This window comes from Eumetopias jubatus, unplaced genomic scaffold, assembly GCF_037043125.1.
Source record: "Eumetopias jubatus isolate StellerSeaLion01/CBP00866 unplaced genomic scaffold, mEumJub1_p1.0 scaffold_17, whole genome shotgun sequence".
NCBI classification, from domain to species: domain Eukaryota; kingdom Metazoa; phylum Chordata; class Mammalia; order Carnivora; family Otariidae; genus Eumetopias; species Eumetopias jubatus.
In genome coordinates this window covers 83,279,612-83,304,199 of record NW_028274823.1, presented here as the reverse complement: position 1 = coordinate 83,304,199, position 24,588 = coordinate 83,279,612, and the positions used below count along the sequence as shown (strand labels likewise).

At 44.3% G+C, this 24,588-nt stretch overlaps 1 protein-coding gene across 2 annotated transcripts in view; it reads right to left on the bottom strand.

The window, feature by feature from the left end:
• Positions 1-24,588, bottom strand: part of PRKG1 (protein kinase cGMP-dependent 1) — a 1,232,275-nt gene that overhangs the window by 518,366 nt on the left and 689,321 nt on the right. The gene's annotated exons all lie outside the window — the stretch shown is intronic.

Here is a 24,588-nt window from a genome sequence, read left to right as displayed (position 1 = left end):
ATTTATTTGAGAGAGAGACAGAGATAGTGAAAGAGAGCAAAAGTGGGGGAGGAGAGGGAGAAGCTGAGCAGGGAGCCCGATGTGGGGCTCGATCCCAGGACCCTGGGATCATGATCTGAGCAGAAGGCAGTTGCTTAACTGACTGAGCCACCCAGGCGCCCCTGAAATTTGATTTAAACAAGTTAATAGTTACACTTTTGTCAACACCAAAAGAAAGAAAGCAGTCAAACCTGAAGCCATCATACTTGCATGAAAGGAACAATGTCTAAACCAAGTGCTGGTTGAACCACAGGGAATACGTGCGTTTGAGTAAATCTTTCTACTTGGAGAGACACAGAATAGGCAGAAGGAATTTTACTCTTTCACTTGACATGAACTGCCTACTTTTGTGCAAGACTGAGATTTAACATTAAAGCAATCCTTAGCAGAGAGGTGAGAAACAACTCTATGCCTGTGAATGTTTTTACAATCCTAGACTATCAACATTAAGAAAATGTAGATAAAGAATACATGCATTCTTTTCATATCCCTCTCCTGGCTACATGAAGACAAACAACAGTTTTCCATGAAAAATATATGTCCTGGAGAGCCACAAGATAGCCTAGATCGAAATATTGTTGCCATAGAGGTACAACCTTTGAATGTCGGTGCAGTAATATATAAAATGGCACAACCCTATTTAGATCATGAGGTTGTTACAAGATATAAATAAATGATCCCATGGAAAGATACCCATAGAAGAGTAGACATTTAGTAAGAATTAACATAGTATAATAAATAGAATTATTGCCATACATTCCTTGAGGGGAGGGAGTATGCTTTATATTTTCCACATAAACCAAGTATGTTATCTTGCAAGTAAAAGGGGAAAAGCAAAAAAGGTCAAACGTGCACGGTTTGGGTTCAAATAATAAAAATCCAATGAAAGGCTTCCTGAAGGGAATTTCGATGGCAAACAGCCATAACTGGAAACTCTTTCATGAAAAATTTAGTGTTATCACTCGCATTGACGCGAAAACCCTAAAGTATAATCCTGCCCAGAAGAAGGCAAGGCAAAGATGCATGCTTACAGCTCAACTACACTATTAGAAATAACAAGGGTGGCCCCAGGAGAAAAATGCATCATGTCAAATGACATGGTCATAGACTGAAGATTCAGTAAAGCAGCTGTGGTTGGTACTTAGAGTTGAGACACCACACATGGATTAACCTGATAATATAAGAAAACACCACTGGTTATGACAACAACAGTCTCTACCCTACTTGGGCTACAGAGCAGGTAAAAATATGTTAGAACAAAAAGATGCCTATTAACTCAGTTAGCAACAGATGGTAATAAAGGGTGCAAGACTCATGCACCTGCAGAGAGCCTCCTTATTCCTTGGCTCCATTTAGAGTAACAGATCCAAGGATGGATGCTCCGTGTTGTGTGTCAGATAACATGGATTTCCACAGCTCTTCCCTACCAAAGATTTTTCTGGCTTTGGCTCTGGCTCTGAGCAACTGTGAGAAAGCAGGGTCTCCGTTATTGGGGAATCCTCCCCAAAATCCACTTCCGGATTCAATGTAGTTCCTGATCACTCCTTTGGCCCAGCAACCTAATATTCCTGATCTTAAAGTCCCAGAGTGCACTTAATTGATATTTATTGAAAAGCTAGCACCACCTGCCAGCAAACCATTGTGCTAGATACTATTTAGGGCCAAAGGAGATAGTTACATTTAAGCCACAGATCCCCACCTTCCCTGTCTATTGATTTTTCATCCTTGTTAGATGCATCTTGTTGGATGCTTCACTAACCACCATCCCATTAAACTCTGACCATGTCCCAGCAACCCCATTTTTTATCCCTGAGAAGTACACAGCTCAGAGAGATCAGGTCACTTATCCAAACTCATGATCTAGTACCAAGGGAGTATTGTTATAAACATTCATAACATGAATTTCGGAGTAAGAATATTGTAGTTTAAAAGCTCTGCTATGTCACTTGGTAATTGTGTGACATTTGGCACACTGATCTTCACACCAACTGGCAGGACCAGGGGTCCAGGGTTCTCCTGAGCCCCCTTGGTTTATAGCTGTTGTCTTAGACAAAGGACAGCCAATTAGTTAGCCATTCCATCCACCAAAATCAGCTTCCCCAAGTGCAGACCAAAGATAAGAAAAGCACTTTCCTCATATAAATACTGCTGAGCATTGATGTGGTGGATGAAGGTAAAGCTCTTGGTGTGGAATATGACACACTATCAAAAAGGTGTTCTATTGTTTACCATCATCATCATCATCATCATCATCATCAAGAAGACAGTATGAATGTGTTCTGGTGTTTTAAGAGGTAAAAGATTAACTCCAGCAGGATCTGAAAAGACTTGTAGCTGGAACATCAGGTGTATGTGTCTGTGTCTGGTGAAAGATGTGTAGAAAATCAAGTGTGGAAGGGATAAGAAACTATATTTAGAGACTGAATTATGGAGGGTCTGGTAGGTCACAATGAGGAGTTTGGTCTCTTACATTTTCAGGAGAAACTAGTAAAGATTTCCAAAATGAAAACTGACATCATAATATCTATCTTTTAGGACACAATTCCTATCTCAGTGTCTCCCCCAGCCCTACCCCATTGTCCTTATACCATTACTCACATTCTGTCTAGTCCTGGGTCTTTACTTGGCTACTGAAAATTAGCACCACGTACACACTCGCCTTCCATCCCCACCCGGAGCCTCATCTCTGGCGCCGCCGTCTCCCATCTGGATGCTCCCGTAGCCCAGGTCCTCACTGCTCCCCTGCTTCTCTTCTTGTACCCCTGCCTCAGTCCATCCACCACAGAGAAGCTAAAATCCTCCCTTTTGTTTGTTTCCTTAAAAAAGAAAAAAAAAGACTCTTTGGGGGATAATTTCAGATTTCCCGAAGAGTCGTGAAGCTAGTAGAGAGTTCCTGAATGCCCTTCACCCGACCTTCCTGTAGTTACCATCTTACATAACCCTTGTACCTTCGCCAAAGCTGAGAAATGGGCACATTCCTACTGACCAAACTACAAACTTCCCTGGATGTCACCCGTTTTCCCAGTTCTGGACCTCCCACTTCCCAAAATCCACTTCTTTTTCCCATCTCAAGATCCAGTCCAGGAGACCATGTCACATTGAACTGTTTTTTTTTTTTTTTTTTAAAGATTTCATTTATTTATTTGAGAGAGAGAATGAGAGAGAGAGCACATGAGAGGGGGGAGGGTCAGGGGGAGAAGCAGACTCCCCGCTGAGCAGGGAGCCCGATGCGGGACTCTATCCAGGGACTCCAGGATCGTGACCTGAGCCGAAGGCAGTCGCTTAACCAACTGAGCCACCCAGGCGCCCGTCACATTGAACTGTTAAACCTCCATGGTCTTGTCTAACCCATGACCGCTCCTCAGTTCTTTCCTTGATTTTTCCTTGCCAATTTTGAGGCGCCCTGGTCAGGTATTTTGTATAATAGGCCTCAATCTGTCTGATGTTTTCTCATGATCATGGGGCTGGGGGATGATGGCAGAAATGAAATGTCCTTCTCCTCACATCACGTCAGGGGCACATATCTTAGTCCATCCGGGCTGCTAGAATAAAATACCACAGACCAGGAAGATTTTATAAACAGAAATGCGTTTCCCATAGTTCTGGAGGCTGGAAGTCTGAGCTCAAAGGCCCAGATGGTTGGGTAAAGACCCTCTTCTGGGGATGCCTGGGTGGCTCTGTCTGTTAAGCATCTGCCTTCGGCTCAGGTCATGATCCCAGGGTCCTGGGATCGAGTCCCGCATCAGGCTCCCTGCTCAGCGTAGTGTCGCCTGCTCCCTCTCCCTCTGTGATCTCTCTCGCTTTAACTCTGTCTCAAAGAAATAAATAAAATCTTTAAAAAAAGAAAAACCCCCTTCTGAGTGGAAGCAGACTTCCTGTTGTGTCCTCATACGGTGAAAGGGATGCAGGATCTCTCTGGGGCCTCTTTATAAGGGCCCCAATCTCCCCAGAATTCACATGACATATCTAGTGATGTCAACCTTTATCACTGGTTCTGGTGGTGTCTGCCAAGTGTCTCCACTCCAAAATCACTGATTTTTTTCCCTCCTTTCTATATTCTGTTTATTAGAAACAAGTCACTAAATCCAGCCCACACTCAAGAGGAACTAAGCTCCATTTATTTCCTGGAGGAGAAACAAATCTACTTGTACTGTTTAGAATTTACCCATAGGAAATACGTGTCCCTTTCCCCCTATTTATTCAATCATTTATTTAATTATTATAGATTAACAGGCATCTATTATATGCTTTCAAAAATATGCCATTGTTTGTCTGCGGTAAGTGCCCCAATGGCTTTCCTTTATGCTAAATAGAACTCAAACCCCTCTGACAAAGCCAGGACACCCTCCCCCACACTCCCCTCCACAGCCCAGGGGGTGTAGTTACACTAGCCTTTGCAGGAACTTGTTGTACTGTTCCCACCTTGGACTTGGAACTGACGGCTCTTTGCCAGGATGACTCTGATCTCTGACCTCCACATTCATGTCTCAGCTTAAAGGCCCCCTTTTCAGAGAAGCCTCTCTTGACGACCTGCTCCACAGTAGCCCTAGTCACACTCACTTATACTCCTCCGACAGCACCTGCTGTAAGTGGGAATTATAATTATTTCAGTGTATCGGCTTGTTGTCTGTTCTTTGTCCCCCCTCCCGCTAGAAGGTCAGCCCTGTGAGAACAGGAACATGGTTTCTCGGACCACAGCACCCAGAGCGGTATCTAGTGCCCAGGAGCTCGTGGGTCTAGGTGAATGTGCGCAAACAGAGGAAGGAAAGGGGGCCCCGCAAGACCCAAGACAGGAAGATGGATTGGAAAAACTTGATAATAATCAAGGCAGGAGGCAAGGAAGATTTCCATTCTTTTTTTTTTTTTTTCATTTGAGAGAGAGAGCAGAGAGTGGGTGGAGGGGGGGCAGGGAGAGGGACAGAGGGAAGGAGACTCCCCACCGAGCTGGGAACCGGATGCGGGACTCGATCCCAGGACCCTGGGATCATGACCTGAGCCGAAGGCAGACGCTTAACCGACTGAGCCACCCAGGCGCCCCAAGGAAGACTTCCATTCAAAGGCTTGTAATGTGCTGACTGGACTGTGGGTCACAGGCTCACGATTCTCTCATTTCTGAAGATGCTTCCCTTCTTCCTTGACGACCATAAGTCCCATACTCTGGGTGAGGGACGTGCCTGTAGTTAAGCAACATAGCCACATCTACGTGCACCGGCACAGTGAGGAGTTTTCAGAGATAATCAGCTGCCCTCGGAGCTCCAGATCCCCTCCCTCCTTTGACCAACCCTTCCCTTGGCCTCCCCAGTCCCTCTGCCCTTACTCAGGGCTCACTCATGCCCAGGACCAGGACCAGATGACAGGAATGGGGGGAGGAAGACCGCAAGGACAGGAAGTGGTGTCATCCGCCTGCCCCTTCATCAGGACCCAAGCTCTGCTCTATCTCCAGACCTGACAGCATTCCCCCGGCTTCTCTACAGGAGGAAGCAGTGGGGACCCCACAGCCCATCCCTGGGTCCTCATTGCCGACCACTCCTGGCTCGCCAGGCTCAGTCTTGACAGTAGGTCCATACTTTGCAGAAAAGAGTATTATTAACAAAAACTGTACTTCAAGGGGGCTCGACAGGGAGGGGAAGCCAGAAACGAGGTAAGAAAGCACTGGTTTCAACTTCATCTTAAACCCTTGTGGTTTCTGACTACACATTTAATCCTAATCTTTTAAAAGGGTATAAAAGTCGGAGGCTGAACGAGGACACCAGGAGGAAGGGCTGGTCTCTCCCAGCCTCTAACAGGTGCAGCAGGTTATTAACAGATCACCTATCACTGTCAGAATATTCTCTAGAAAGTATATTTGCCTCCTCGCGATGCCCTGCTTGTCTTTGACTCTGGGCTTTGCACATTCCTTTCCTTCTGCCTGTAATACTCCTGGTCTCCTCTTTCCTTTCCATCCCATGGATCTCAGCACTGTCTTCTGGAAAGGTTTTTTGGGGACACTCGTAAGAACCAATAATAGCAGGACCCTAAGTTTCTCCTGTCCCAGCAGGCACCACTTTGTTAGGGGTGTGTGTGTGTGTGTGTGTGTGTGTGTGTGTGTGTGTGTGTGTGTGTGTGTGTGTGTGTGTGTCTGTGTCCTGGCTTCCCTGCTGCATTCATAGTTCCTCGAGGGTGGGCACTGTGGTGATGTGTTTATCCCCAGCTCTAGGATGGAGCTGTCAACTCAGTAGGGCAAGAGGCAGAACTAATCAAGTCCTTGACTATTTAATCAAAAGATGATTAGGAAATATTTTTGAATTTTTGCTTTCCACAAATAAGCTCTTCAAAGGAAGGCATTCTTAATCACAAGAGGGATGTTTTGATGGACTGGTTGCAGTTAATATCCAAGTATTTGCTGCTATTATGTCCTCAGTACAAAACCCTAAAATTCACAGAACGCTTCTAGTTTCCACTGCGTCAAGGTTTCCAAATGAACAACTGCCATAATCAGAATGCCTATTATTGTTTCGTTTTTCAAAGATTTTTTCTTTATAATTTTTTCCTAGTTTGAGATGTAATTGACATGGAACATTGCATTAGTTTAAGGTGTATGGCATAATGATGCGATATACGTATATATGATTTATTGTTTATTTATTTTATATTTGGTGGGCTCTTAGCTCCTTTTAACATACTTTTAGCCTCTTGGTTTCCAATGAAACAGAGCCTGAGCAATCGGACAGAACTCTGAACTCTTCTACTGTAGAATATTTAAAAGAAAAAGAAATTACAAATTTAAAATTGATCAATCAGAATTCTTTGCAAAGGGCTTCTATCTTTTTTCCCTCTTTCAACCCTTAACCCACTAGGGCAAATTAAAAAGAATAAAAACCTGAGAAATTCCATATTTCTAAGTTGTTATTTACCTAATATTAATGTTCCTATAAAATATAAGTTTTCCTTTTTTCCACAGGTTTTTTTTCAAGTTTGCTGCATTATTAACTACAAATGATATTTTATGAGGAAAAACAAAACAAAACAAAAATCACAGACTAGAATCTCCAATTTTATAATGCACATCAATAGGAAAATAGAATTTAATACACAGGCAGCTTTTCCAGAATAAATCCATTCTGTTTACTGTGGTCTAACTTATTAAATATTCTTTCCATGAAATTGGAAGACCATCACTTGTCCTTTTAAAGAAGAAAAGCTACATAATTAGGTAAGCAGAGAGAGCAGCTTGCTGAATAATGCATAGTTTTTAGTATTAACAACTCAACAGCTACATCCATACTGACTCTAATAGTTCACATAGCGCTTGTTACCTTGGCAACCCCATGAATGATAACAATTGCATGGAAAAACGTGTTGTACTTGTTTTAATATATCCTATGATATTAAGGTCCTAGAGACCTGGGAGGCCGATCTATGTGCTCAGTCTGGGAATGCCAGGTTATCAGAGTCAGTGACTTGGAGACCTGTTTCCAGGAGACAACCTGAGTAAAACGTCAAAAAGATTTGGGGCAGATGGTTGGGTCCAAGAACACCGGAACCTCACAGAGAAATTGGGGGCCCATGAAGGTCCAGACACCTGGGCTTAGTGTTGAAATGCGGGTTCAAGAACGGTAGGGAATGTTTTGTTCAATGCTAAGCCAGGATGAAGCCACTCAAATATCCTCAGGGTAATTATCAGAACCACGGATAGCAGTCCGCAAACTACAAGAGCTAGGTTTCTGCTTGATGGCACAACAAAAGGTCAATTTACTTGTGGAAGTTTGTGGAAATCTTCCTCCACCCTTCACGGGACAGGCTCTGGGGCCGGCGAGAAGCAAGCAGTGGGAGAAGAGAAACAGTGAAGTGTCCCATTTCTGCGGGAGCAGGGCTGATGGGGGCCCGCCATGCCGCAAAAGCAAGGAAGACAAGGTGGTTCAGATGAGGTGTGCATGGCGTCCACATGGCACAGCCTCAGCACTCATGGGAAGTGAGGGTTGAGAAAAGGAGGCGAGATGGTTTGGCATCTTAATAATCCCAGGAGATGTGCGGCACCAAGGCTCACATGTCTCCTGACAAAGGTCTGAGAAAGCAAGGTCCCACAGGCGTATATAAAAACACCTCTGTCTTCAGTGAATACCATTAAAGGTAACGTGCGTATACCTAAGTTTTCTAAGAGAAGATTTCTATATGAAGGCTCTTTACATCACCCCCCTCAGAGAGAAGGGAGGATGTTGCACAAAATGGCCACACTTCCCCTTCCTTCAGGTGGGAAGAAGTCAATAGAAGATCCACCAATAATGACAATAATAACTGTTATTCTTCACGGATGTTTTTTCTAAGGTGGTCATTGCAGATTTGCATCTTCACGGGGTTGAATGGCTCACTCTGGAAATGCCCTCCACGTAAGCACGTGAGCCCTATGAGTTCACATCGAGTGTCTCTCAGAGGGAATTCTGCAGACCCCTGAGGGTTTGGGTCCAGATGTTCATTCCAAATGCATATTCCAGGACTCTGCGTCCAGAGGTTTTAGTTAACCTGCTTAGAGGGGACCCAGGTATCTGTATTTTCACGAGTTTCTAGAGGGATTTCTGACGCATGCTACTCTGAGAATTCTTTTCTGATTTGTCAATCTATCCATGAAGCTTGACAAATGGTAGAAAACTGAACTCTAAGTTTTATCTAATGAAATGCTTTTGTCAGGGGACGAGAAGAGGAACACAGGGAAATAAAGTCCAACAGTAAAAAACAACATGCCAAAACAAACCTTACTATCCAATTCTCAGTCTTTGTACCCAGGTAAAACTGCTATTACTAGTTTCTTAGATACCCTTAGAAATACCTTATGAGTCTACCAATATTATAGCTCATACATGCATGCATCCACATCCCCTTGCAACGGCGGGGGGTAGACAAACGATGGGGGTATACTATAACATTGTCCTGTACCTTGCTCTTTTTCATTAAAATATATCCAGGGGCACCTGGGTGGCTCAGTCAGTTAAGCATCCAACTCTTGGTTTCGGCTCAGGTCATGATCTCAGGGTCCTGGGATGGAGCCTTGTGTCAGGCTCTGCATTCAGCAGGGAGTCTGCTTGGAATTCTCTCTCTCTCCCTCTGTCCCTCCCCACCCCTGCTCATGCACTCTCTCTCACTCTCTCTCTCTCAAATAGATAATCTTTAAAAAAATTAATAAAGTAAAATAAATCTATAGGACATTATTCCATAAATACACATGTAATGTTCCCCTCCTTTTAGAAACTGTTGCATGTAATTCTATGAAAGAGAATATATTTTATAATATGTAGCCATAATAAATACAATTCATCTAATTCACTGCTCATATACATGCTGTTTCTAGCATCTGTGATTGCAGGCAATGAACAGTGTCTCCCGACATTTCACAACTCCTGGTGCAAGTAATGTTAGAATGGATGGTTGTCTTTCCCTGGGGACAGGAAAATGTCATGGTCATTACTGGTGGATTTGCCATTCTCAGCAATCGGGGTGACATACTGGCGCACATGAACATTTTGCTGATAGCTCCAAGCCCATTGGTCTGCCTACCTCTCTCTCTCTCTCTCTCATTTATTTCCTTCTACATCTCTTTCTTTGGTCTTTCAAGAGACAAGACAGAGGCCCTTTTCTCTTCTAAAACTCTACGTTTTGACTGCCCCAGTTTTCCCCATCCTACGCTCTTCTTCATCTTAAATGTGCCTTAGTCGTCTGCTTGACCGAGGCAGGGAAGCCAAGCCTCTCCGTGGTGTATGCACGGGCTGGGTGGCCACTCTGCTCTTCTGTACAGAGAAATCTGAACATACAAGATGTAAGCATTATATACGTGTAAGAAAGAAAAATAATAGTGCGTATCCATCTATTGGATTTAAGGGGCTCTCTTTTAGATTCTAAACAACATTGAGATTTTGAAATAATGTCTGGATGTCCCTTCCTGAGGAGACATTGGAAGCTGTATAATACTGCTGCATTGTACAAATACCAGTCTGACATTAACGTTCATACGCCAAACACGATCACTTGCATTACGCAAACCTACATGCGCCTCAGGTGTGCCTAGTGTTTTAAGAGCCTGGAAAACACTTTTTTATTCATCATCCTAGCTTTAAGCCTAGAAAGTATTCAATGTAATTTAATACCCTATTAATAAATAATGCCTTCTGAACTTGCAAAGAAGAAATGTGCCATTTTAAGTGTTTCCCTTTATCCAAGAATCGTATATATCTGGTTCCACGTATATTTCTTTCTTCAGAGTGACGATTTCCATTTGAAGCAGCTTAAATGAATAGCCTTCTCTGTTTGTCTTCTCCCCACTGCAAAATAATTCAGAGTTTCTGGGCACTCTGTTTTTGTAAGTAAGCAACCACAAAAGATGACAGGAGAATTCGGCACAATGAATTTTCTCGGCGAAATAACGTATTAGCTAAATGGTGTCTAGTAAATCACCTGCACCACCAGCAGCTGGTTTGAAGGCTATACAGTAAATGACAAAATGAGCCTCGGTGAAGATTTTTCAATATTCTGCCATGCGGTTATAGATTTCAGAGTTTCTTCCTGTCAATTTCATGCTGCATTTCTTCACAAAACTGACAGGCAGCTGACAAGGCAAGAAAAAGTTAGGATATGTGGCTAACGGTGAAACTTAAGAGGACCTTTCCTTCAGGGGGATAAAGCACTGATTCTGAGTGCACAAAAAATGAGCGAGAACTTTCAGGAATTAAACGAACAATCTCCCTCGGCCAGACTGCTTGGATTCATGTCTGCCTCTTATCTGCTCTAAGACCCAGGGCGGATTCTTTGCCCTTACCTGTGCCTCGGTTTCCTCATCCACCAGAAAATCCTCCCAAGGTTGTTGCGGGGGTGGGTGAGCAATTACGGAGAAAGCATTTGGGAGAGCATGTGGCTTTGTCACTGTAACAGTAATAGTGGGATTCACGAGCTTTCTGTGAGGTTCTAGGGTCTCTGCGTATAAAAGGCCCCTAGAGTTATGTCCTGACACTGTTGTCTATTAAACCCTTAGTTCTTTAAACAGTATTGTGAACAAGCATTAGCGCTGACAATAATTTTAACACACAGATGGAAACGGAAAGACGATTTAGAGAGAAATGAGGACAAGAATGCAGACACACTGCTCCCTTGGTTTATCGTGGTCCTGGCCGTTCCGACCCCGTTCATTAACATGTCTGCTTCTCTCTTATGCGTGACCCAAACCCTCTCCCCCAAGCTAACTTTTCCAGCAGTCTGTTCACCTGCATTCTCACTCAACCCCTTACACCTACTGACAGTTACCTCCTGCATAAAGGAATGGTGCTTCAAAAGGAAGTCACTCCCAAAAGCTCTGGCTTCAGGCAAGCCATCAGAACTGCCTGGGAGCCCCCGGGAGGGAAACCAGAGGTGGCGGGACTTTGTTTCTTTGTTTGAGCACAGAATGTTTTCTACCCAGATGATGGAAAACATACTCTGTACTTGGAGGAAAGGAGGTCAGAAAGAAACTCATAGAGTGGACAACAACCTCAGAAACAGGAGAGAGGATTTTTTTTTTTTTAATGGAAGAGAGTGTACGAATAAGAAAGGCCTTTTTGGGCAACCAAGTCCTTAAAGAATGTGACTAGCTGCTGAGCCCCACAAACAGGACAGCATCAAGGGACCAACACCAGCTGGACCCGACTGTCCCTGGTGAGCAAACTCTTAGGATGCTTCCCTTGTGAACAGTCTGGTGGTCACAGGAAATCTCGTATTTGTGTTGCTTCTGTCAAAATGCAAGTAATATTTACATTTAAACGAGAAACTTAATTTAACTAAGAAATAAACTCGGTCATATTGTATGTATGCTATACTTGAAAATGGCTCTGAAGTGATCATCTGCTTTGTTTGAAGGTTAGAGTTTAAGAACGCTGGAAAAGAGAATAAGCTGCTGGTAGCATCGATGGCCTGGGAACCACGTACCACCAGCCACCAAGGAGCAGGCTTGCCCACACCCCCGATTCCAGCTGGAGAGGTGGAGGGGCTGCCTGAGTTACACTGGCTTTGACTCGGATGCAATCAGCTATAAGTAATAATCCTCCGTCCTCAGGTGTATATGAGCATAAAGAACCCAGCATGGCAAAGACAAAGAACAGCCTTTTTCTCAGTCATAAAGGGGGGAAAAAATTCCTTTTTATCTTCAACCTCAGCAAGAGGGTCAGCGGGTAAACAGCAATTATATTTTTGTTTTCCATACACCTCTGAGGAAATCAAACAAATCAAAAACGCATTTGGAAACTGTCTGCTCCTACCCTGTCTTCTCTCTCTCGTCTGGCAGCACAGAAACCCCTTGCAGGCACAGCTGTTCTGCTACTGCAAAGCTGAATCTCAACACCATCCAACCTCAGTGAAAGTTTGAGATAAAAGCTAATAAAAGTTGCTAGTGAAAAGTGCTACTGAAAGCAGGTACCACATTGACAAGTCCGCATCCTGTCACACTCGGAGCCTACCGTCCACATCACACACGCCTGGTGAATGTTTGCAGAATAGACGCTGAACCCCTTTTAGTGGAATGAAGCGTGAAAGGGTTCCTAAAGACGGATCAGGGTGGTGCTGGATCTGAACCGCATCAGTCCGCTTCCTTCCTGCTGGAGATGCATGCCTGCCCCTGCCCCCCCCGCCCTGGCCCCATCCTCAGACACGTGCTTGCAGGAGGATTTCTTGGAACCCGGGCCCCCCTGTGTCAGTCCTGCAGGTGCGAATGAACGCCCAGCAGCAAGTGCTCAGACCCCAGAGCACTGAACCTGCAGGAAAACCTCAGCCTCCCCTCAGCCTCCTTGCTGGCCTCAGCCGCTCTTCCCTGGACCCCTCACGGGCTGCACAATTCCATTCCCAGAGCTCACAGAAGGCTGAGCTCCAGAAGAATAGGTCATTTGCACCTGCCGGCTTCCCTGCAGGCCTTGCTTTGTCCCCCAGAGCCAGAGGGGGGTTGGCACACATCTTGGAGATGAATAAGGGGCAGTCCTCCCATTGGCGGCTCTGTGAGGAAGAAGGCACAGCCAGCCCCAGGTAAATGGCAGGTGGTCGTGATGACGAGCACAGTCAACCAAGGAATTGTTACTATTTATGGTCTCATTAAACTGTCTAGATCAGAAGTCTCAATATTTTCAGATGATCAATGGAAGAGTTTGATATTTTAAAAATGTCTGCTCTCCCCCCCGTCAAGAAAAATCACACGTTCTATGCAGCGAGAGCTTTCTGAAGATCATGAATGGACGGCTGTTTCTTTACTGCTTTATACCAGGCTGTTTTTTGTTTGTTTGTTTTTTTCCTATCTGTAAATGGGTATTTAAAAGTTTATAGGGAAATGGCCCATTTGGGGAGCTCCTGCTTTGTTTTTGCAGAGACAGAGGGCCTGACTTAGAGGAGTGTGGTGTGCTAGCTCTCCCTGGTGGGAGGCGGATCGCCTGGCTCACGACGGCCCCTCCCCCTCCCAGGGGTAGGCCAGCAAGGGCTCCTTTTGGAACCGATGGGCAACCAGGGCAGATCTTCAGCTGTTAGCAGGATGGCTGGACCAGCATTTAAAATCATTGCGAATCTGCATCTGGTGATACATAGCCACTGTCCTGAGTCTCCCAGTGCCCCCGTCTTGGGCCTCTCCATGGCCCAGCAGGTGCGGAAGGTTAATTCCAGGCTGAAAGGTCTGTAAGGTCCCTCCCACGACAGCAAATTGCTGGGCCTCTGCACATGGTTGTTAGATGGTTTCGCTATCACCCTGGCCTCGGTCCTTTTCCCATATTGGATTCAGTGTGGATGAGCATGAGACTAGAGGTGGGCCTTTAAATTCTCTCTCCCAGGAAGCTGGAATCTGCTCTCAGAGGAATAAATCATTCTCTCTGGGCAAATCTGTAGCAAGTAAATCAAAACCCTGAGGAAGAGCACCTCGAATGTCAAAGGACTAGGGAGAGAAACCAGAGAGATCCGCTTCTTCAAGCAGAGGAGAAATAAAGGTAGAAATAAGAGAGGAGAGAGAGAGAGAGGGAGAGCGTGTGTTAGCATGCACAGGGGAGAGAGAGACAGAATCCCAAGCCGACTCCATGCCCAGCACGGGGCCTGATGCAGGGCTCAATCTCATGACCCGAGCCAAAACCAAGAGTCGGACTTATAACCAACTAAGCCATCCAGGCGCTCCAGTCCTTCTTTTCTTGAAGATGACTGCATTACTACTGCATGTTGTGGATTGAATTGGGTCGATTCTCTCCTCCCCCCACCCAATTCATACGTTGAAGCACTCACCTTGATGTTCATTACTGGGAGGTAGGGCCTTTAAAGAGATAATTAAGGTTCAATGAGGTCATAAGGGTGGGGCCCTAGTCCAACCTGACTGGGGTCTTTAGAAGAAGTGGAAGACACACCAGGAATTCACGCACACGGAGGAAAAGCCACGTGAGGACATGGTAGGCGGGTGGCCGTCCACAAACCAAGGAGAAGCCTCTGGGAAAGCAAACATGGTGGCACCTTGATCTTAGACTTCCAGCCCCCGTGACTGTGAGAGAATTTTCAGCTGTCCAAGCCCCCCAATCTGTGGCATTTTGTTTGGACAGCCGGCGTGCCCCGATACATGGCAGAGCGTCGTTAACAGACCCACACCCCCACCTTTGGCTTCCCGGGGCTGGAGGCCTTGTCCACACTTGCACCAAAAAGTATTAGCGACTGCCTTGCTATAAACATTGGATTTTACATTTTTATCTAATATCTGACCCTGGAGAATCTAACTGCTCGATGGCAAATCTGAAGGGGAGGGCCGAAATAATGTTTCTCCAGTGTGATAACAAATCCAAAATACATGCTACCACACTGACTTCCATGGTGTTTCCATGGCCTCAATCGGGTATTTCACAATAGCCTCTCTCCTGTAACTTGGGATAAATACAGGCTCATTGGATCAGCCAGTCGAGCCTCAGAAGAGTGAGGCCGGCGTCTGAAGGGAATGGCGGTTGAGACGTGTCTCTGAAGTTGGGTATTGGATTGTTCTGGTCCCAGGAAGAAAGGCTCATGAGTTGCTCCTCTTAAACAGGATGTCTTTATTCAGACCCTGCTTTTGGGGCTTGTACTTCTCCACAGTTTATGGGGATACGTCTCCCTCTGTTCTTTCAGGTGACAGCCTAAAGGGAGAAGAAGGGAGCTCTGGTTCTTGTCCAGTTAGTCATGCTTCTCCTGCATTTGAGGAAATGGCCTGCATCTGCCAGGGCACGCTCAAAGGCAGAGGTGCTAATGACATCCTGAATGGGACCGTTCGCTCACAGAGGTACCCGGCGTGCCGGCCCAAGGCAGGGCTGTACCAGCCCGGATCCTCCACAAGTCAGAGTTCAGGCAGGCCCTTCTAATGCAAATGAAAAAGTGGAATGTCAGCCAACTGAATATTTGGAAAAGTGCATTTCAAGGCTTTAGTAGAAGAACCTAGTGAGCACCACCTTGGTAAATTCTCACTGAAGCGTCCGATGGTGTTGAGCCTAAACAGTAGCCATGTTCAACTCCAGACCTACCCCCAGTGACAATGGCCATGCTATCCACACAGGAATCTTAAAATCAAAAGACCTGGTTTCAGGCTGTCGCTCTGCCACTTACTAGCTATGGATCCTTGCGACACTCATTTCATGGACTAATAATTTAAGAGTGTGAGTTCTTAAGTCAAATGATGCGAGCTCAAATTTTTGAAATAAGATAATCTGACAACAGACCATGAGTTCACTCAGGCCAACCCTTCAAAGACAAAGATGAACACAGACACTAAAAAATAAATAGTATTAGACTAAAATTTAAGTCTCTTTGCACTTAAGATGCTTTATCTACTGCTACTAGTTCTGTGTAACAAATGTAGATTAATAATTACAGAATAGGGTGCCTGGGTGGCTCAGTCGTTAAACGTCTGCCTTCGGCTCAGGTCATGATCTCAGGGTCCTGGGATCGAGTCCCACATCGGGCTCCCTGTTCCACGGGAAGACTGCTTCTCCCTCTCCCACTCCCCCTGCCTGTGTTCCCTCTCTTGCTGTGTCTCTCTCTGTCAAATAAATAAATAAAATCTTTAAGAAATATAATTGCAGAACAAATTATGATAAAAATAAATATGTCATGTATCAATACAATGGTCCATAGAGGTGATATCATTCCCATTTCATAGACATGGAAGCACAGAGAGGTTAAGTAATTGTTCTAAGGCTACACAGCTACTTACTGAACCAGGCAGACAACCCAAGTCTCTCTGATGTCAAAGTCTGTGCTCTTAACCCTTTACCTTACTGCCTCTGGATGGGAAATTGGAACATCTAGATCCCGTTACATACTAGGCCAGGAACTGGGCATGTGACTTTGTCAAGTGTCTTGTCTTCCCTGGGTCTCATTTTCTTCATCTATTAAAAAAAAAAAAAAGTGTTGCACTACACAATCGCTTCCAGGGAGAATGTTTGCCTCTTCCAAGCCTCTAGTCCTGGAATGGCATACTCCCTGTAGTTCCAAATTCATGAGGTCTTCCTCTTGCCAATCAAAGCGACTCATCTCTTGCGTCAGTAAATGAAATTTACTATGTATTCCTCTGTACATTGTTGCATATTAAATACATTTAAAGAGTCAGGTGGGGTGCCTGACTGGCTCAGGGGGTAGAGTGTGCAACTCCTGATCTTGGGGTCATGAGTTCAAGCCCGACTTTGGGGGGTAGAGATTACTTAAAATAAAATTAAAAATTAAAAAAAAAAAAGAATTGGGGAAAAACGTCAAAGACAAACCTAATTTGGGGATTGAGAAATCTGGGCTCTCATTTTATGAAAAATGCATTTACTACCTATCTAACCGGATGCTTTAAAAAAATCTGTATGTGATGTTTAACTATAGCCTTGCAAATTGAAAAAAAAAACATTTTCTCAATTGCTTCATTTTTTACACCTTATGGTCCATCTGTTGCCACAGCACTGATAGTGATGTCAAAATTGCAATTAGTTATAACTAATCAATCAGGACAATCAGGAAAAAGGCCAAGGGAGATTGTGTCCAAGCTTTAATGACCCATGATTACTAATTGTGAAACAGGAATTTTAAAATCAAGAGACCTGGCTTCAGGCTGTAGCTCTACCACTTACTAGCTATGTATCCTTAGGAAACTCACTTAATGGAATAATTTAAGAGCTTGGGTTCTTGAGTCAAACGATGTGAGTTCAAATCCTGACCAGTTAACATGGTCACAATAGTGAACTTCTCTTAGCTGTAAATTGACAGGATGACTGCTTATCTCAGGAAGGTTGTCGAAAGGATTAAATACAATATTGCATTTTATAAAGCATTTATCAAAGGGCCTCCTTCCTATTTCGTGCTCAGAGTTAGCTTTCATGAATGGTATCTGTATTTTAAATGAGTCTCTTGTCAGGCAAAGTTCTACGTAACAGTCCCCTAAAATCGGGATACACATGTATGTACCTCCCATGACTGTAGTCCAAACCACATGGGGGGACCCAGGGAAAAGTGTGTCATGAACTAAAAACCCAATCACATTACCATTTGGCTAACATATGTTATCTGTTATTATGAGATGATCTGCTATTAATTTTTGAAAAATATCCCCTGAGTGCTTGGAATATAAAAAGCACTGGGCCAGGCAATATGAGGAATAAAAATCAGACACAGGTTCTGTGCGTCAGGGGGTAACAGGAGAATCCCAGGGCTGCTGATACAAGGTAGAAGGAGATACTGGGTGCTAAGTCAATACTTTAAAAGGAAGTCTCTGAAGTGAGTGTTGAAGGACAGGAAGGATTTAGATTTGAGGGGATGAGAAGAGAGAGAGAGAGAGAGAAAAAAAGACATCTCCAAGAAAGAACGGTGAACAGAGGAGGAGGTGGGAGGCAAGTAATGGGAATGGAGCCGATTGCAGAAGATGTTAAATGTGGGAAGAGTAACTGCCACACTTTAGGTTAAAAAGTATAAGGGATTGGGGCGCCTGGGTGGCTCAGTCGGTTAAACATCTGACTCTTGGTTTCAGCTCGGGTTGTGATCTCCGGGTTGTGGGATCGAGCCCCGAGTCGGGCTCTGTGCTCAGCGTGGAGTCTGCTTGAGATTCCCCCTCCCTCTCCTTCTGCCCCTGCTCCCTGTAGGCTCTCTCTCTCTCTCTCTCTCTCTCTCTCTCTCAAATAAATAAATAAACATAATATAGGGGATTAAAAAGGAGAGTCTGGAGAGGGTAATCTGCTAAGCGAAATAAGACAGAGAAAAACAGATACCATAGATTTCATTTATGTGTGGAATCTAAAAAACAAAATAAATGAACAAACCAAACAACACCGAAAGAGACAGCTATAGATAAAGCAGTGGTGGGGGTGGGGGCGTGGACGCAACAGGTGAAGGTGAACGGAAGCAGGACGTGCAAGCTCCCAGTTGTAAGTCACAGGGAGGTACAGCACGGGGAATACGTCAATAATAGCGCCGTAACTTTGGTGACAGGCGGTGACCACGTGTTTCACGGTGAGCATTTTGTAGTGTCTCTAGTTGCTGAAGCACTATGTTGTACACGTGGAATTAGTATTACATGTCTACTATGCTTCAATTAACAATAAAACTTTTAAAACAAGGAGAGTCTGGGCCTGAAAGAGCTCATGGAGGAGGACTGGAGAAGACTGGTGTTCCTAAACTCAGCTATTATTATTCTGTGTCCATGTTTCAGAAAGGAGGAAGAATGCCTCCTGACTCGTGCATCAAGGTTAGACTCATAAATCGCATCCTCAAAACCTTTCACAATCCGTCCCAAAAGACAACCTTAAATCACACTACTCACCAACTACGTTTTGGGTTTCCTCTGAGGGCATCAAAAAATGTTTTGGCGCTTTCTAGTTCCCGGTTATTTCTCTCCATCTTCCGTGTACACATACCAGATTATAACCCATCCTTTAAATCCGAGTCTTCCTTGATGATCTAGACCTTATCAGTCTCTCTGCACGCTTCATTACATATCTATTTTATCAAACAGTAACATGGAGGAACTATCATTGACCTAGGAATAAAATGACAAGGTCTTCACTCTGATTGGGGACATGTTATTCAATGCCAGGGGATTCCTCTTGTATAAAATGAAGGGTTTGTGCATTAGCTAACTCTAAGGTCACCTCTCATCATTCGTTCAACAAATAAAATGAGCACCTACCTGTGCTAAGCTCTATCCTAGGTGCTGAGGATACAGTGGTGAAGAAGACAAAGTATGCCTGTCTATCTATCTATCTAGGATTGTCTCCCTTGAATTCAGTGGTTCTCAACTTTAGCCTGCATCAGAATCACCTGAGGAGCTTATTACACCCCAGATTTCTGCACAGACACCCCACGTCCAAGAGTTTCTGATACAGTAGATTTGAAGTAGGGCCCCAAACTTCACATTTCCAAGATGTTTCTGGGTGATGCTCATGCTGCTGGTCTGGAGACCACATTCAGCGAAACTCTGTGCTAGTGGAAAGCCTTCATCTTTTTCACTGCTGTATTACCAGTGCTACCAGAATAAACATTGACAGAATAAAAGAGTAAATACAAGGTACTTTGTTAATTGACAAAGGGGAATGTAGTTCTTTCCTTGAATGATGTTATAGCTTAGAAGGAAAATGGGAATTCTACTCCAAGGTAGAAGAGTTACTATCATCAGATAAGATACAGAGAAGGGATGGTGTATATGCAAAGGCAAATGAACTTATTTCCAACTTAGAGGAAGGAGGAGGAAGGTCAGGGAGAACTTCGTGGAAGAGTGCATTTGATCTATTTCTTGAAGGGCCCATACACTTGTTTCAGAAATGCCAGTTAGAACTTGAGAAATATTTTTAGTGCCTCTCTTTGGAATTTGTCTTCTCAATCTATGGTGAATCTTTTGTCTATAGAATCTTCATATTCTGATGTAAGTTTTGGTACGTGGAAATAGCTACATACCATATTTTTGCCAAGTCTGGTCTGAAAGAGAGGTGATTTGGTTGCATAACTCTGTTCTTTGTTGAAAACAGGGTGTACTTTTGAGTTAAGATACCAATTCTCCACTATGACTTATAAATGGAGCCCTGAAACAATGTCAGGGTAGGAGTTTAAAAATCATTTGGAACAATGGGAGCATCAATAGATTAGGTTTACAGTTTCTAAAGGTGATTAGTTTGAAGAATGACCCCCATTTGGCCATATGTTCTGATATGTTCGTTTACTCACTGTCAGTATACTTGGTATTTTGATTTACTGAAAGAATCAACACTGAAACATGCAAGATGCCATGCACGTTTTTCTTCGGATTCTATGCCATGTTACAAATATCTAAAGTGTAAACATTATGGGAGCAAAGAAAGCAATATAAAATGGAAGTTCTTCCAAGTAGATCGGTGAAAACTATGTGTTGGTACTACGACATAGACACAGGTTTCTAAGAGCTCTTAGTTAATTCTGGGCCACTCGGCTAATAATAAATATTAGTTTATGTGTCCTGGGCATTGAGGTATGTGCTTGGTCGGACTGGTCCTTTATGAAGGGGGTCATAGCAAACCAATCTTCCAGTTTGGAATGGGGGACTAGAGAAAATATGGAAGACCGATGGCAAAAAGCATACACCTGACGTCATGTCCTCTCCCTGCCTGTTCAGCCCCAGAGTTCCGCAGCCACTCTGCTCCCCCACCGCTTGAGCCCAGGGTGCCTTCAGTGCGGGGTCAGCGTGTACTACCTCTGCTAGGGCAGCATGAAGATAGTAAGACGTTTTCTCTAAAGACCACCCATATCTCATACCTTTTAACAGAGTGTTCTCAATACAAATGGAAACCGAAGACCACAAAACAAAAGCACTTCAAGTCCATTTGTTCAGATCAATGATTCTTAAAAATAGGCTCCCCAGACCAGGGACATCGGCATAACCTGAGAACCAGTCAGAAATGCAAACTCTCCACTCCCACCGCAGAAGTACTGAGTTTGGAGAGGGGAGGCGGTGAGGCCCAGCCGTCCAACTTAACAGGCCAGGGGCCCAGGTGGTTCTGACACACTCTGAAGCGTGGAGGCCACTGGGTCGGCCACTAGCAGCAGTAAGGAAATGGGCAGAGAAGCCACGCCGCCTCTCATGAACTTGACAATTTACTCTAACAGCCTCTCACCATCCTCCTGATTGCTACCTTTAATACACACACACAATTACACACAGAGTGTGTGTAAAAAAAAGCCATGGCTTCTCTCTGTAAAGAGATGGTACGGAAAAGAGACAAACTGACTAGTGTGTAGTTTTCGTGAATGACACCAGCCTCAGCTCCCCTGCTCCACCCCACTTCACCTCCTATAAAAGCAGCACAGGGGAAAAACACATTACTGGCAGGTGGCTATTCCATTTCTTTGACTAGCAGTGAGACAGAGAAACAGAAGGACGCCATAAAAATCTGCTTTTTACTTCTCTTCCTGCTTCCATTCTTGCTAAGACCTGCACCCCCACCTCGCTTTACACATGCCTCATAATGCAAAAGCGTTATGTCCTCCTCGGCAGGGACCAGGAGTCGGTGATTTCTCGAGAACAGATAACATCTAACGAAGGAGCGGGAGAGGATGAAGCGATCATACGCGTATTGCACCACCCGAGCTAGACATCTCCACGCCAAGACCCCGGGCTCCAAGGAGTAACGCGTGACCCTCGTCTTTGTTCTCACGGCTCCTGGATGCCTGAGGGGCACCCGTACACCAGACCGCGGTCCCCCACAAAACCCCAGACCCCAAACAAAGACGAGACTCACGTTCCTTTCCTTTCTGAGTCTCCCAGGTGCCCGGTATGTACCTGCTCCCTCTGTATCTTCAGTAAACTCCTCTCTCACCTCCTGCTGGCTCACTCTTGATTTCCCATCCTATGTGAAGCCAAGTACCCCCTTGGCTGCTCCTGGAGGACCCCTCTGGGTCCTCAGACCCTCCCTGCTGGCACCAGCAAGAAGATTTTCTGGGGTGGTATAAGTTATCCTGTGTCTCAGTGAATAGCTACGCCCAAGCCTGTTTTGATGAACTATTAAAGATAAACAGATGCTCGGTCTTATTTGTAGCTAGACTGTCCTACTAGTCATTTCAGATCTATTCATCGGACCATGATACTCAAGCTGCATGACACAATTTTTGGATGTGACTTCAAGTTTCACCATCCCCTCAAAAGGCATAGTAGAATAAAATGATTCTGTGCTTAGGAGTTAAGATGTAAACTCTGGAGAAGTGCAGTCCTTAGACATATAATGCGATCCATATATGTAACTTAATTTTCCTTAAGTAACCACATTAAAAAAAATGAAATGAGTGACATTGTTAAAATATATCGTTTAATCCAGTGTATTAAAAATATTTCAGCATGTAAACAATATAAAATGAGATATTTTCACTTTTAAAAAAAAGTCTTCAAAATCTTGCATGTATTTACACATACAGGCCATCTCAATTAAAATGCTAAATTTTTATTTTTTTTTTATTTTTTTAAAGATTTTATTTATTTATTTGAGAGAGAGAGAGAGAGAGAGAAACAGCATGAGAGGGGAGAAGGTCAGAGGGAGAAGCAGGCTCCCCCCTGAGCCAGGAGCCTGATGTGGGACTCGATCCCAGGACTCCAGGATCATGACCTGAGCCGAAGGCAGTCGCTTAACCAACTGAGCCACCCAGGCGCCCAAAATGCTAAATTTTTAACTAGAAATACTTGATGTTTCCATTAAACTTATGAAATTTGGGGGTGCCCGCGTGGCTCAGTCGTTGAGCGTCTGCCTTCAGCTCAGGTCATGATCCCAGGGTCCTGGGATCGAGCCCCGCATCAGGCTCCCTGCTCAGTGGGAGGCCTGCTTCTCCCTCTCCCACTCCCCCTGCTTGTGTTCCTGCTCTCGCTGTCTCTCTGTCAAATAAATAAAATCTTTAAAAAAATAAAAGTAAACTTATAAAATTTGTCATTGCAAAAGTAGATTTCATACCCAAGTTGTTCCAAACATACTAAAAAGGTTTTAGTAGTCTAAGTGAATATCAGTTTTTATTTATTTTTTAAAGGTTTTTTTTTTTTTAAAGGTTATCTATTTATTTATTTGTCAGAGAAAGAGAGAGAGCACAAGCAGGGGGAGCTGCAGAGGGAGAGGGAGAAGCAGACTCCCCACTGAGCAGGGAGCCCGATGTGGGGCTTCATCCCAGGACCCTGGGACCATGACCTGAGCCGAAGGCAGACAACCAAGTGAGCCACCCGGATGTCCCTGGATATCAGCTTTTATATTTAAATAAAAAATAAATAAAACTGTTAAAAAAAAAAGGGGGGGGACCCAGGCCCAAAATGGTGTCACTTAGACCAACTTTCCAAATCCAGGTAATACCCGGTTAGTTGCAATTCCAACCTCCCCAGGAAGGTAGCCTTAACTGGGTCAGCCAGGACATTTTCCTTCCCATCAGCAACAGTGAGTTTGTCACCCGGGTCCTCTCCAGCCTGCTCTGAAAGATGAGGTCATCTGCAGGACGAGACCCCTTGCTCTCCCCCTAGGAAACAGTCTCCTCTGGAACAATCCTTTTCCTTTGCTAAAAACCTTCTTGCCCCATCCTCTATCAAAAACAAAAACAAAACCAAACAAACAAGAAAACATTCTGTACAACTCCCGGGAGTGAATCTGTACTTGCTACATAGGGTGTGGCCTGATTCATGAATTGGTTAATAAAACCAATCGGGTCTTTAAATTTACTTGGTGGATCTTCCTTTAACAACTGAAAGTTCAATTTCTCCGTCAGGCCAGCCACATTTCCAGCATTCAGGAGCTGCCAGGGACGAGTGGCCACCCTGTGGGGCAGCGCGGCTCTTGAGCTAGGACAGACCAACATGGTTAAGAAATCTGGGCTTAGGGGCGCCTGGCTAGCTCAGGCGGTGGAGCCTGAGACTCTCGATCTCATGAGCTGGTGAGTGTGACCCACGTTGGTGTAGAGAAGGAAGGAAGGAAGAAAAGAAGGGGGGGGGAGAGAAAAGAGAGAGAAAGAGGAAAAGAAAAGAGAGAGAAAGAAAGAAAGAGAAAAAGAAAAAAGAAAAAAGAAAAAGAAAGGAAGAAGAAAGGAAGGAAGGAAGGAAGGAAGGAAGGAAAGAAAGAAAGAAAGAAAGAAAGAAAGAAAGAAAGAAAGAAAGAGAAAGAAAGAAAGAAAGAAAGAAAGAAAAAAGGAAAAAAGGAAGAAAGAAAAAAAGGAAGGAAGGAAGGAAGGAAGGAAGGAAGGAAGAAAGAAAAGGAAGGAAGGAAGGAAGGAAGGAAGGAAGAAAGAAAAGGAAGGAAGGAAGGAAGGAAGGAAGAAAAGGAAGGAAGAAAGAAAAGGAAGGAAGGAAGGAAGGAAGGAAGGAAGGAAGAAAGAAAGAAAGAAAGAAAGAAAGAAAGAAAGAAAGAAAGAAAGAAAGAAAGAAAAGGAAGGAAGGAAGGAAGGAAGGAAGGAAGGAAGAAAGAAAAGGAAGGAAGGAAGGAAGGAAGGAAGAAAGAAAGAAAAGGAAGGAAGGAAGGAAGGAAGGAAGAAGGAAGGAAGGAAGGAAGGAAGAAAGAAAAGGAAGGAAGGAAGGAAGGAAGAAAGAAAAGGAAGGAAGGAAGGAAGGAAGGAAGGAAGAAAAGGAAGGAAGGA